The sequence below is a fragment of the Melitaea cinxia genome, chromosome 2 (assembly GCF_905220565.1).
Source record: "Melitaea cinxia chromosome 2, ilMelCinx1.1, whole genome shotgun sequence".
Classification (NCBI taxonomy): domain Eukaryota; kingdom Metazoa; phylum Arthropoda; class Insecta; order Lepidoptera; family Nymphalidae; genus Melitaea; species Melitaea cinxia.
The window spans coordinates 5437565-5449347 of NC_059395.1; positions in this window are offsets into that span (position 1 = coordinate 5437565).

The following is an 11783-nucleotide window of genomic DNA, read 5'->3' on the forward strand; positions in this document are numbered from 1 at the left end:
TGACAGCCTCCCGGGCGACTCGCGAACGCGAATATCGATATGAGAAAATTCTAATGCTCGCGAACCGGCCCGCGAGTATCCTACCGACTGCGCCAATTACGTTTACTGCAGCCGATGGATCGAAAAAAAACCAAAATGACTTAAAAATACTTTAATTAATTAAAATAAAATTACAATTAAGAGAGGTGAAACCTATTCGATGCGAGAATTAGGAATGACAAAATTTTTTATAAAAATTAATAATGAAATTAAATTTAAAATATGACGAAATCGCTGCGTCGGCGGCTCGTGGCTGGACGGACGTTGCGACATGGGCTGCATCGGTTTTCCGTTGTTTATTGAATATGGATATTAAATGCATGCTCGGCATTTTCATGGATGAGCTTAGGGTACTGTATGATAGATAGTACGGTTCCGTACTTAACACAATACACACACGGTCGTCTGTTCCTAAAGTAAGCAACCTAATGCTTGTGTTATAGGTTACAGCCGACTGGTATATAGCTACATTTTTTTTTTCGATAAACATACTTATAAATAATACATATATAAATATATAAATAAATATTTATATTACACCCAGACTCGGGGTGGGAATCGAACCCACAACCCTCGGAGCAGAAAGCAAGGTCACTACAAACTGCGCCAACGGGCTAGTCAAGTATGTATCTCAGACGATTTATTTTTCGGGACGGCTTTGTTCTATCAAAATTACGGTCCACGTGATAAATTAACTGACGCTTTACAAATTTGGCCTGGATTAATGATCAAATTTTGCACATAATTTATTAGATTTTCAGTTAACAATGTTTCAAATTTTTTGAAATCAAGCTTCTTGTCCTAGTTTATTTTCTCTAAACCATATTCATTATAAAAAGGTATGAGATTTAAGTAACGTTTAATAGCTTTATGTTTAAAATTGCTTATACGGAAACACCATATTGTAAACATGTTGCCAATTATAATAATATATGGATATTTTATAAATCTATCTAATGTAAACAATACCTAATAACTCGCTGAAATGTAATTACTCAGTTGACTTTCGAACGGGAACATCAAATTGCATAATTCTTTGTTATATTCGTTATTGACACAACAGTGTTTGTACAAAAATTGTGTTTGCTCGCAAAAGAAAAAAACCTACTTCAATTACATCGACAAGTAATATAACGTAAATAGACTAAAAAAATAACAAACGCACTAGTCGTCACTACGATTTTCAAGGGTTTCCCTCGATTTCTCTGGGATTCCATCATCAGATCTTGGTTTTCTTATCATGGTACCACACTTGAGATATCTTCTTTCCAACAAAAACAAGAATTATCAAAATCGGTTCATAAACGACGAAGTTATCACCGAACATACATAAAAAATATATATATATATACGGTCGAATTGAGTAACCTCGTCCTCCTTTTTTGAAGTTGGTAAAAAAAAGAAAAAAAAAAGAAAACGATAAATTTAAAATTATATATGGCGGTATGAAGTTTGTCATCTGTGCTAGTATATTATATTAAAAAGTACTCTGTGTACAGAGAGATCTTAGATTATCTGTACACAGAATACTCTTGATCTTATTGATAATAGACAACTCGTCATAACTCTCCTACTGACCTATATCTGTTTCTCTTCGTCGTCATAAATTAAACCTTATCATTACAAAGTACGAATTACTATATTCTTAAGTTGAATACTACTTTTCAATTCCTAGAAATATTCAACAACAAACTTCATGTCATTAGTGAATCATGAATCATGTCATAAGGGAAGCTCGGTGAAAATCAGCGACTCAACTAATAAGTTAGGGTAACAACTGAGTGAGACTCATTTTCAAGCACTCTACAAATGTGAACGTAGTGTAAAATAACGTAGTATAAAATAAAAAATGTATTTATTAATTCATTTTTTACCTCAACTTATTGTATTTTTTTATTTACTTTAATTGTTCTATTTTGTTAGAGTGAAAGAAATAAATGATTTATTTATTTTATTTGTCTGACTGACTGCAGTTCAAGTGGCAATTTAAACTCCTCATTTTATCTTTATTTTCCGTTTACTACAAATGTGTTAATTTATTGATGCTATTAACGTGTTTCTACTTGACAGGAACGTGATACACAATTAATTTAATTGTGTGTTGGAAATTTAAATGAATAAAGCGAACTTTTGTGAGTAATTATAGCAATGTTGTTTTGTATATTGTTGTTGATGTAATTCCTTACGCATCCTTTACGGTGTTTTGTGTTTTTTACAACATTCACTAAGTACATGATCAAACGTGGCGTAAAGCGTGGGCTGTGTGGGGCCACCGCCCACGACCTCGCGGTTCAAAAGGCCTTGCGCCTCAAAGCTGAAATAAAAGTAGGGAAAGTAGGGAAAATCCAAAAGTGCACCCTACATTTTTTTTTTATAATTAAAAATTAGATAAAATATCGAAAAAATTATATATCGACTTTTTTTAAAAAGTTATTCTACTCTTCATTATTTTATTTTTTCATCATTTTTTTTTTTGTGTTCCTCAGAACTTTTTACTGTGTGTGACTATTATTATTATTTTATATACTGAGTGTACCAATTCTGATGATTCTTTTTTTAATTGAAACCAGTAGAAATTTTTTCGTCTTCCTTAGAAGGACCGGACCAGGCATGCCTGATCAAGACTAGATAAGGCATGTAACGCAGATGATTGGTCTGGACCTGATCAGGATGAGACGAGATTTCCTGATCGGGTCCAGATCAGAAAATCTCATCTCATCCTGATCAGCCGGTTCGGTCCGTTCCTTTTAAAAATCACGAATGTATATTCTTGAAAAAAATTGTTTAACAAAAAAAAAAGCGAATTGATATTATAAATATGTTACTTAACATAATTATTATGATATTTATTTCCGTTTATTTTTTTCATTGTATTATTTATTTATGTTTTTAAATTAAATATTAATTATTTTTATTTATTTTTATGTTATTAATTAATAATTACTATTTATTAACTTTTATTTATTAACTTTTAATAATTAACTACTAATTAACTATTTCCTATAACTTACGACGTCTCCACTGTGTAGAAATGGACTCCCTGCTAGACTGTCCTGATAACTGTATATATACTAAGTGCGCTTAAAAACATTAATAGCACGATTCAGGCTCAGTTCGCGTAATTTCTTTCAGGCTATCCTGATCTGGACGGGACCGGGTCCTGATCCAGTATGCCTTACCATACTTGATTATATTTTACATCTGGCTATCCTGATCTGGACCGGACTGGGTCCTGATCCAGTATGCCTTACCACATACTTGATTATATTTTACATCAGGCTATCCTTGTCTGGACCAGACCTGGTCCTGATAGAGCTTGTCGGATCTGACATGCCTCATTCTATCCTGATCCGGTCCAGATACATGATCTGGTTGAGCCTGACCTTTTTTCTAGTCAGGTAATGCTTGTCATGTGGTCCCATTTTTACGTCTACGTAACTAATTAGTATTTTTCGTTTACCTACTTTTTATTACGTTATAACAATTTTTCGTGTTTAAATACATAATTTTTCGTTTACCTACTTATCGATCTATTTGATGTCGGTTTTTTTTTCGTTTCCGAGCAAACAGTTATTTAAACCTGATGTATCGCTATCAGAGGGCCTCACAAAATGTGCTTTCCCACAAAAAGTTTAAGTCTCGCGCCGCAACTGTAGATGATTCTAAATTGACTTGTGAAATAAAGTGCCCTTTAATTTACGTTTGAAGGAAACAAGGAAAAAATTTTTTAACCGACTTCAAAAAAGGAGGAGGTTACTCAATTCGACCGTGTATATATATATATATATATATATATATATATATATATATATATATGATAATTCTTTTTTTAGGAGATATCCTAAGTGTGGTAGCATGATAAGGAAACCAGGATCATATGGTGGAAGCCCAGAGATCTCAATGGAAATCTTCGAAAATCGTAGTGACTTGGTGCGTTTGTTAAATTTTTTCGTCTACTTACGTTGTATTAATTGTCGAAGTAATTGAATTTGGTTTTTTTTTCGTTTGCGAGCAAACACAATTATTTGGACGCTTTCTGAGGGTTTATTGTAAAGTAAAGGCGCGTACCGCAAATTAATTTAGTAATATCAAAAAGACATTCGAAATTTTACTTCCATATGTTTTTTTTTTTTTTTTTTTGTACTTTAAGTCGGTCTTTTGCTGATTGCCTCATATGAAACGACAATCCCATTACACACGATTATAATCCATACCTATGAAGCGATGAAGTGGATTCGATTTCAATGTCACTGCACACGACACGTATTACCTGCTTTCCAATTAGTGGAATGATTTCTAAATTAAGTGCTATGTAAGTCCGGTTTCCGGTAGACCTTATATCATATAGATTAATCGACTTGTTTAGCTTATTTTTGCATTAGTGCATGTTGCATCTATCGGTATTATAACAATGAAAATGTCGTCGAAATGTAGGTTGCGCCATGACTTCGGAACGACTCGAAGAAATTAGACAATTATTTTTTATTGTGTTCGTTATTATCAAATTTGTATGAAAGAAAATTAAAAATTATATAGGTATATTTATAAAGACCGGCTGGGTCAGCTAGTTTTAATATTAAAAAAAAATAATTTACTTATTTATAGAAATGTGTTTGAAGACATTATGTCTAAAATTAGAAATATTTATAAAATACCCCGTAAATTCTTTATATTCGTCTTTTTCTTACTCATGGCAATAAATATTAGACACACGTGATATTCCAGAGAAATGCTGTTATCATTAATACCTTCACCGTTACTCCTAGGGTGTGGTGATCAGCGTGGTGGATTAATCTCCATTTCTTCTTGAACATAGAGAAAGAAGCCTATGCCAAGCAGTGGCATATTACACGCTGAAACGGGTAATATTCCTAACACGATATTTAGTACCTAATAAGTATTTTTTTCCGCGTACCGGGTGCCGCAACGTTGGCGGGACCCCACGAGACCGACGATCTAGTCAGGATCGCGGGAAGCCGCTGGATGCGTGCTGCGCAGGACTGATCGTCGTGGAAAACATTAGGGAAGGCTTATGCTCAGCAGCAGTCCATGAGCTGATATGATGATGATGATTTTTTTTTTTTACAATGGTAGGCTTGCTTTTGACTACTATTTCACCTGATGATAAGTGAAAATGCGGTCTAAGATGGAGCACGCTTACCTAGAAGTAACCTATTCACTCGCGACTTAAAGATCCCCAGGTTATAATTGTTGGGAAACACAGACGCTGGTAGAGAGTTCCATTCTTTGGCTGTACGGATCAAGAATGTACTAGCGAATCGCTTAGTCCGTATAAGGGGAATGTCAACCATATAAGGGTGGCGTAACGCAGAGCGTCTGATTGTACGATGATGGAAGGGGGAAGCGGGAATCAGGTTATGGAGTTCCTGCGCACACTCTACGAAGTGTATCCGATAAAAAACCGACATGATGATGATGATGAGAGTTTTTTTTAAACAACTAGATCGACAAACAAGCAAACGATCTACCTGATTGTATGCGGTTACCGTAGCCTATAGACGTTTGCAACACCAGAAACATCGCAAGCTTGTTACCAACCTTACCACTGACCCTCCCCAGGAGCTACAATTTTGAGCAGGTTAGCAGATATACTATGGCTTGTTATTTATTAGTATTCAGAATATGAAATTGTTGTCTTATTGGAAAGAAAGAAAGTATGTTGTATACTTTATTACACATTTGAATGTACAATAGCTAAATTTTATACGATAATTTTTTGTTGGTGATTAGGAGAAAATTTGAGCAAAATGATTTTAAAATTGTCAAAAGGCATCAAAAGCGAACACCTATTGATAAGCAGCATAAGACATTAAATAAAAGAAAATAATTACCATTCATACTATTCTTATTCACAAACTATCCTCTAATAACTGTTAAAAGAAGTAGTAAATATATCAAAAAATCTGAATCGATTTGATGAAATCTATTTGTACCGCAAATTGTTTTAGTTTCTGGCAAACAAAAAACTGATAGGTCGTGTTTACATTTCCAAAATCAATATCCGACTCGGATATAGGGTTGCCAAGACATCGAGACGATAGCAATATACTCGTCTAAGCATTTCGTTTTATTTTCTTGGACGCGACCCAAAGCGAGACTCCAGGCTAAAATGATCAAATTAAAAAGTAATTCCATTTTAGTTTCAGAACAATGTACTACACAGTGACAACAAAGTGTACATTTAGAATAAAACTATAACAATTTTGTTATAGCACTGTGCCTCGTAAAATTCTTTTCGCGAATTATTGTCATACGTTTTACAATCATGTTTTGCACCCTTTTATTTTTCTCATTGTATGTAACGCTAATTTTTATATAAAATGGTTAAGGCTACAATTGTTCCTGAAAGATTTTATGTGCATAAAATCTTATTACCATTGCTATGTTCATTGCATCATATATTATCTACTATGTTCGAAACTATACGCGTACCTCAACATCAGCCAACCTAAACGTCAGTTCTTTGACGGTGGTGTCTGTCAGCGTGATGGACGTAGCTAAAGGAAGCGCAAGGGTAACAATGCTCGCATTAAAATCGTTTTTGCGTACTTAAAAAATATATTAAAAAGTATGTGGTGTCATAGGACACCAGGTACGAACGATGTTCCTTCGGATAGTATAGAAGCAACACAATTTTTAAAAAAAATGTTGAATTTATATATATTTTCTAGTTCTTGATTTTATTTAATTTTGTTGATTGGTTTTTAATTAAGTACATAAAAGTATTTAGGAAATTTAGTATTATAGAAAATAGCAAATACCGTATAATAAAATAAATCAAAGAAAATAATAATAATAATTCAAACTATTAAGTGAAATAAAAAACATATGGCTTTATTTATTTTTGTCAAAAGTATAAAATTACATAAATAATTTAAAAAAAGTTTACTAGTAATATTTTAGTTTTACAAACGTCATATTAAAAAGTCGTAAGACTGATATTACGTCACTTCCGTTATATATTTTTTCTTATGGTTTTAGTATCACATTATTTTCAGTTCGGTCGCCCAGCCAAATATCAAGCCTGCCGTAAGGAATTACGTTCCAAAAAATTGTCAAAACTCCGCACAAATACATTTGTAAGATCAGTCCGTCTTTATCACAAAAACACACGGGGCCCAAGTCCAGGTCCTCCGGCCTTATAGAGGCATCGAAGTAACAAATTGAAAAATATACTAATACAATTAATCTAATTACGTACCTATATTTTGCTAATATCGAAAAAAAAATCATTGCTGTATTAATTAAAAGTAACGATCGACTACCATTTTACCTACTTAACAACAGACCGAAAGCTCTATAAATACCTATTTCTTGATGGTTAATCTCAATTTGTTAATAAAAACTTGTTTTAAACTTTTTAAGCGATTTCCAAAAAAGGAAGAGGTTCTCAATTCGACTGTATTTTTTTTATGTATGTGACATCAGAACCTTTGACCGGGTGGACCGATTTCAAAAAAAAAATTTTGAACGAAAAGTGGTGTGTCATTTGGTCTCATTTAAACTTATTTGAGATCTAACAACTACTTTTAGAGTTATATCTAATAATGCGTTTTTACGTGACGCTTTTTTCGTCGACCTATTATACCACGAGTATACCACATAACTTTTACTTTACTGGATGTACCGATTTTGATAATTCTTTTTTTGTTGGAAAGAAGATATTCCTAGTTTGGTACCATGATAAGGAAACCAGGATGTGATGATGGAATCCCATAATATAATTGAAGGTTTTTTTTTTTTTTCGTTTGCCTGCAAACACAATTATTGTAGTTCTATTTCATTTTTATTTTAAATGCACATATGTAAATAGATTCCGTCTTCCTAATATCACAAATCAACACAATTCAGCCTGTAAAATCCCACTGCTAGGCATGGCCTCTTTCTCCATGTAGGAGAAGGATTTGAGTTAATCCACCACGCTGCGCGCTGCTCCACTGCGAATTGGCTGCTTAATATGCCTTATTGCAATTTTTCATTTTATGTGTATTAGAAATATAAATTTATAGTAAGAGTATAATTACAAAAACAAACAGTGAGCACAAAATAAGTAGACACTATTTAAAATTCAATATCGATGCCATTATAGTTATAAACATTTCTTTCTTTCTTCTTTATTCTAGAGTTACCTAGAAGATGTATCACATAATGTTCACATTTACGCTGAAACATTACCAAGATAATTCGAATTTCAGTCTGGACAAAAAAAAGTATGCACTCCAAGAAAAATAATAATTCGTGATCATCACAGGCACGTAACATTTTGTGTGACTACCTTTCGACTCCATGACATCCTACGACGGAATTACATACATATACTTACCCTGGCATACTTTTTACTGGGTGATGGATTAATTATCCTAAGGTCTAATTTGTCTAAGTGTGTGTGTGTTGTATTGTGTAAGTGTCAGACTTTTATTATTTAAGTATTATAAATGCACGGTATTAAATGACTAAAAAATTAAAGATGCAACACAATGTTATTAATCATTTTAATAAGTTAATTTTACGATAGACTAAAATTTAAGCAAATGCCTTATTTTGAGCCCTTGAGAAAGATCTCGTAAACAAATTACCGTAACAAGTAAGATATCAGTCAAATGAATTTTGTCTGTAATGATAGATGTAAATAATATCTTTTTTTTTTACTTTACTCAAAAGCCTGAGAACTATATACTTAACATCCTAAATAAAAGTTAATTCAATATATTACAAATAAGCAACAACAAGTTAAGTTATCAACGACGAGTATAATGTCAATTTATGCAATCAGTAAACAATTTGGCAAGTATGATGTACAAGCTCAAAGCCTTGGGCCGTGCTTCAAGCAACTCGGATGTCGGAATTAGCAATTAGGATGTATATTACACACCTCTAGTTTACGTAAGGCAATGGGTTAGCGAGAAACTTGACAAACTTCTAGTTTGACATTATCACATATATACATAGGTATAACAAAATTGTAAGTTGTGGATGTTTGTACATAATATTTGACACGATTTTGACTGTTCCGTTTTCTCGCGTTGAAATATAAACTGTATCACTTATTATTAGTGACAACGTAGCATTCTATACTGGAAGGTGAAATTTTATAAACGGTTTAATAGTACTATAATATAGTACTACTAGACCGATTATAAAATTTGAGTGAGTTGGGGGTTGTCGCTACAAGCGCGTCCTGTCATCGGTGAGAACTTGGATTTATTTTGGCTCCCACTTTTTTTTTATTTGACGTTTACTCCTTCGTTCAAATTACTTAAATATGTTTTTTGGTGTAATTGATTAACGTTTGATTTGTAATTGAGTGTGCTTTAGACCACACGACTGAAGTAAAACTTCTGTAGCAATAGGCCTGTACCGAGTCTTAGACATACAAAACGTAACTGGTTATGGGAGAAAGAGAGAAAAAAATGTGCTCGCACCTCCCTCTCTCTTACTCCGTTCGCCTCGCCCGATCACACTTTTTGTAATACTCTCGTCACGCATTAACCGGCTCACTCCCCAAGTCAAGCGTGCGTAAAGAAAATTTACTGTTAAAAAAGCTGACATCTATTTCCCTCTAACGATAATAAACTATTGACATTACTCGAGGCAGGCTTGCCGATGAAATAAAATTATTTTTTTGAAGTTGAGAAAGAGATAAAAGTTAGATGAAACTAAAGAAGTTATAAGTACTTCAGTCATGCGGTCTATAGTACACTCGGTTTTTTTTTTAACCGACTTCAAAAAAAGAAGGAGGTTACTCAATTCGACCGTATATATATATATTTTTTTTATGTATGTTCGGAAATAACTTCTTCGTTTATGAACCGATTTTGATAATTCTTTTTTTATTGGAAAGGACATATCCATAGTTTGGTACCATGATAAGGAAACCAGGATCTGATGATGGGATCCCAGAGAAATCGAGGGAAACTTTCAAAAATCGTAAGGGTGACTAGACAATTTAATCATGTTTTCATTAAGTACTATAAAGCACTACTATTTAATAAAGGTCTGGAGTCGATCTGATGATGGAGAAGAAAGATAGTCGAGGGAACTCTTCAACGACTTATAGCAATTACCTGCTGTTTGAACTTAATTCGTTTCTATTGATGAGAACTTTGCACCTATATGAGTTACAAGTGCCATTACAGTCTGATGATGGAGACGAAAGATAGTCGAGGGAACTTTTCAACGATTTATAGCAATTACCTGCTGTGTGATCATCTGTGTCGCAGGACCAGGTTTGATAATGGAGCCCATAAACACTCGAGGGAATTTCTCAACAATTTACAGCAGTTAACTTTTGCTGTTTGACGACCGCTTTGATATAATGGTGCATGTGCCGTGTCGGCGGCGCCTAAACACCGACGGTCGCGGGTTCTATTCCCGCTCGGAGTGGATATTTATGTTTATACAAATATTTATTTTCGGTCTAGTTGTTAATCCTTGTGGTTCTCACAACCTAGCCTCAGAGAACACGCTAGGCTGTCAGTCCCGGTTGTTATTACGTACACCTGATAGCGAACTTTACTCATAGTATGTCGACGCGTTAGCGCAGCGGTCACAGCACCGGCTGTTGCGCTGGCGTTAGTGGGGTCAATCCCCGCGCACGACAGACATTTGTATTGGCCATATAGATGTTTGTCATGATCTGGGTGTTTGTGCTTGTGTATTGTGTATGTTTCCGAACCCCCGACATAAGAGAAAAAGTTTCCTTGTTATGTCTACCCATCACTAAAAATTGTAAAATAAAATAATTTTTAACAAAAAAAAAACCGACTTCAAAAAGGAAACTAAAAAGTGAAAAATAAATTTACTTAGTACAAAGTAATTCGTATTTTGATTTGGTTAATCAGAAATTATTAAATAAATATTTTATAATTTTGAAGTTGGTGCCAAGTAAATACTACAACAACCTGGCTACAATAACAAATACAAACAACACACACACACACAACAAACAAGTACAAAAAATATTATTAGATATGTCAAAACAATAACAGAATAATAACAGTATTCAACCTAATAGTCAATGAAACAAATTATGAAAGAAAACTGAATACAACTTACGAGTAGATACTAGAGTAGTTATTGTTTTACTTGGCACCGACTTCATAATTATAAAATATTTATTTAATCATTTCTGATTAACTAAACCAAAATACGAATTACTTTGTACTAAGTAAATTTATTTTTCACTTTTTAGTTTCCTTTTTGAAGTCGTTTTTTTTTTCTTATATTCGTGCCGATTGTGTCACTGTTTATAGATAATATAACCGCAATGTCAAGTCCTGCTGCATTTTAACCAAATAATTATTTTGAATGGATGTATTTGTGTGTGGATAATTAAAAGTATAGCCATTTAGCTATTAATGTGAACGGGAATCGAAACTGCGTACGCCGGTATAAAGGCACCTAAACTAAACTAGAATAGTTACCTATCGTTGGTAATGTAAACAATTTTGTTTGCTACGGACCAACTGTTTGAGGTTTGAATCTTCGCTTCACCTTGTAATATCCCACAACTGGGCATAGGCCTCTTTCTCCATGTAGGAGAAGGATCAGAGCTTAATCCACCACGCTGATCCAATGCGGGTTGGCAGATATATTCCCTACTATGAGTAACGATCGCTATCAGGTGTACATGGTAACAACCGGGACCGAAGGCTTAACGTGCTCTCCGAGGCACAGTGGGGAGACCCACAAGGACTGCACAAACACCCAGACCACGGCAAACA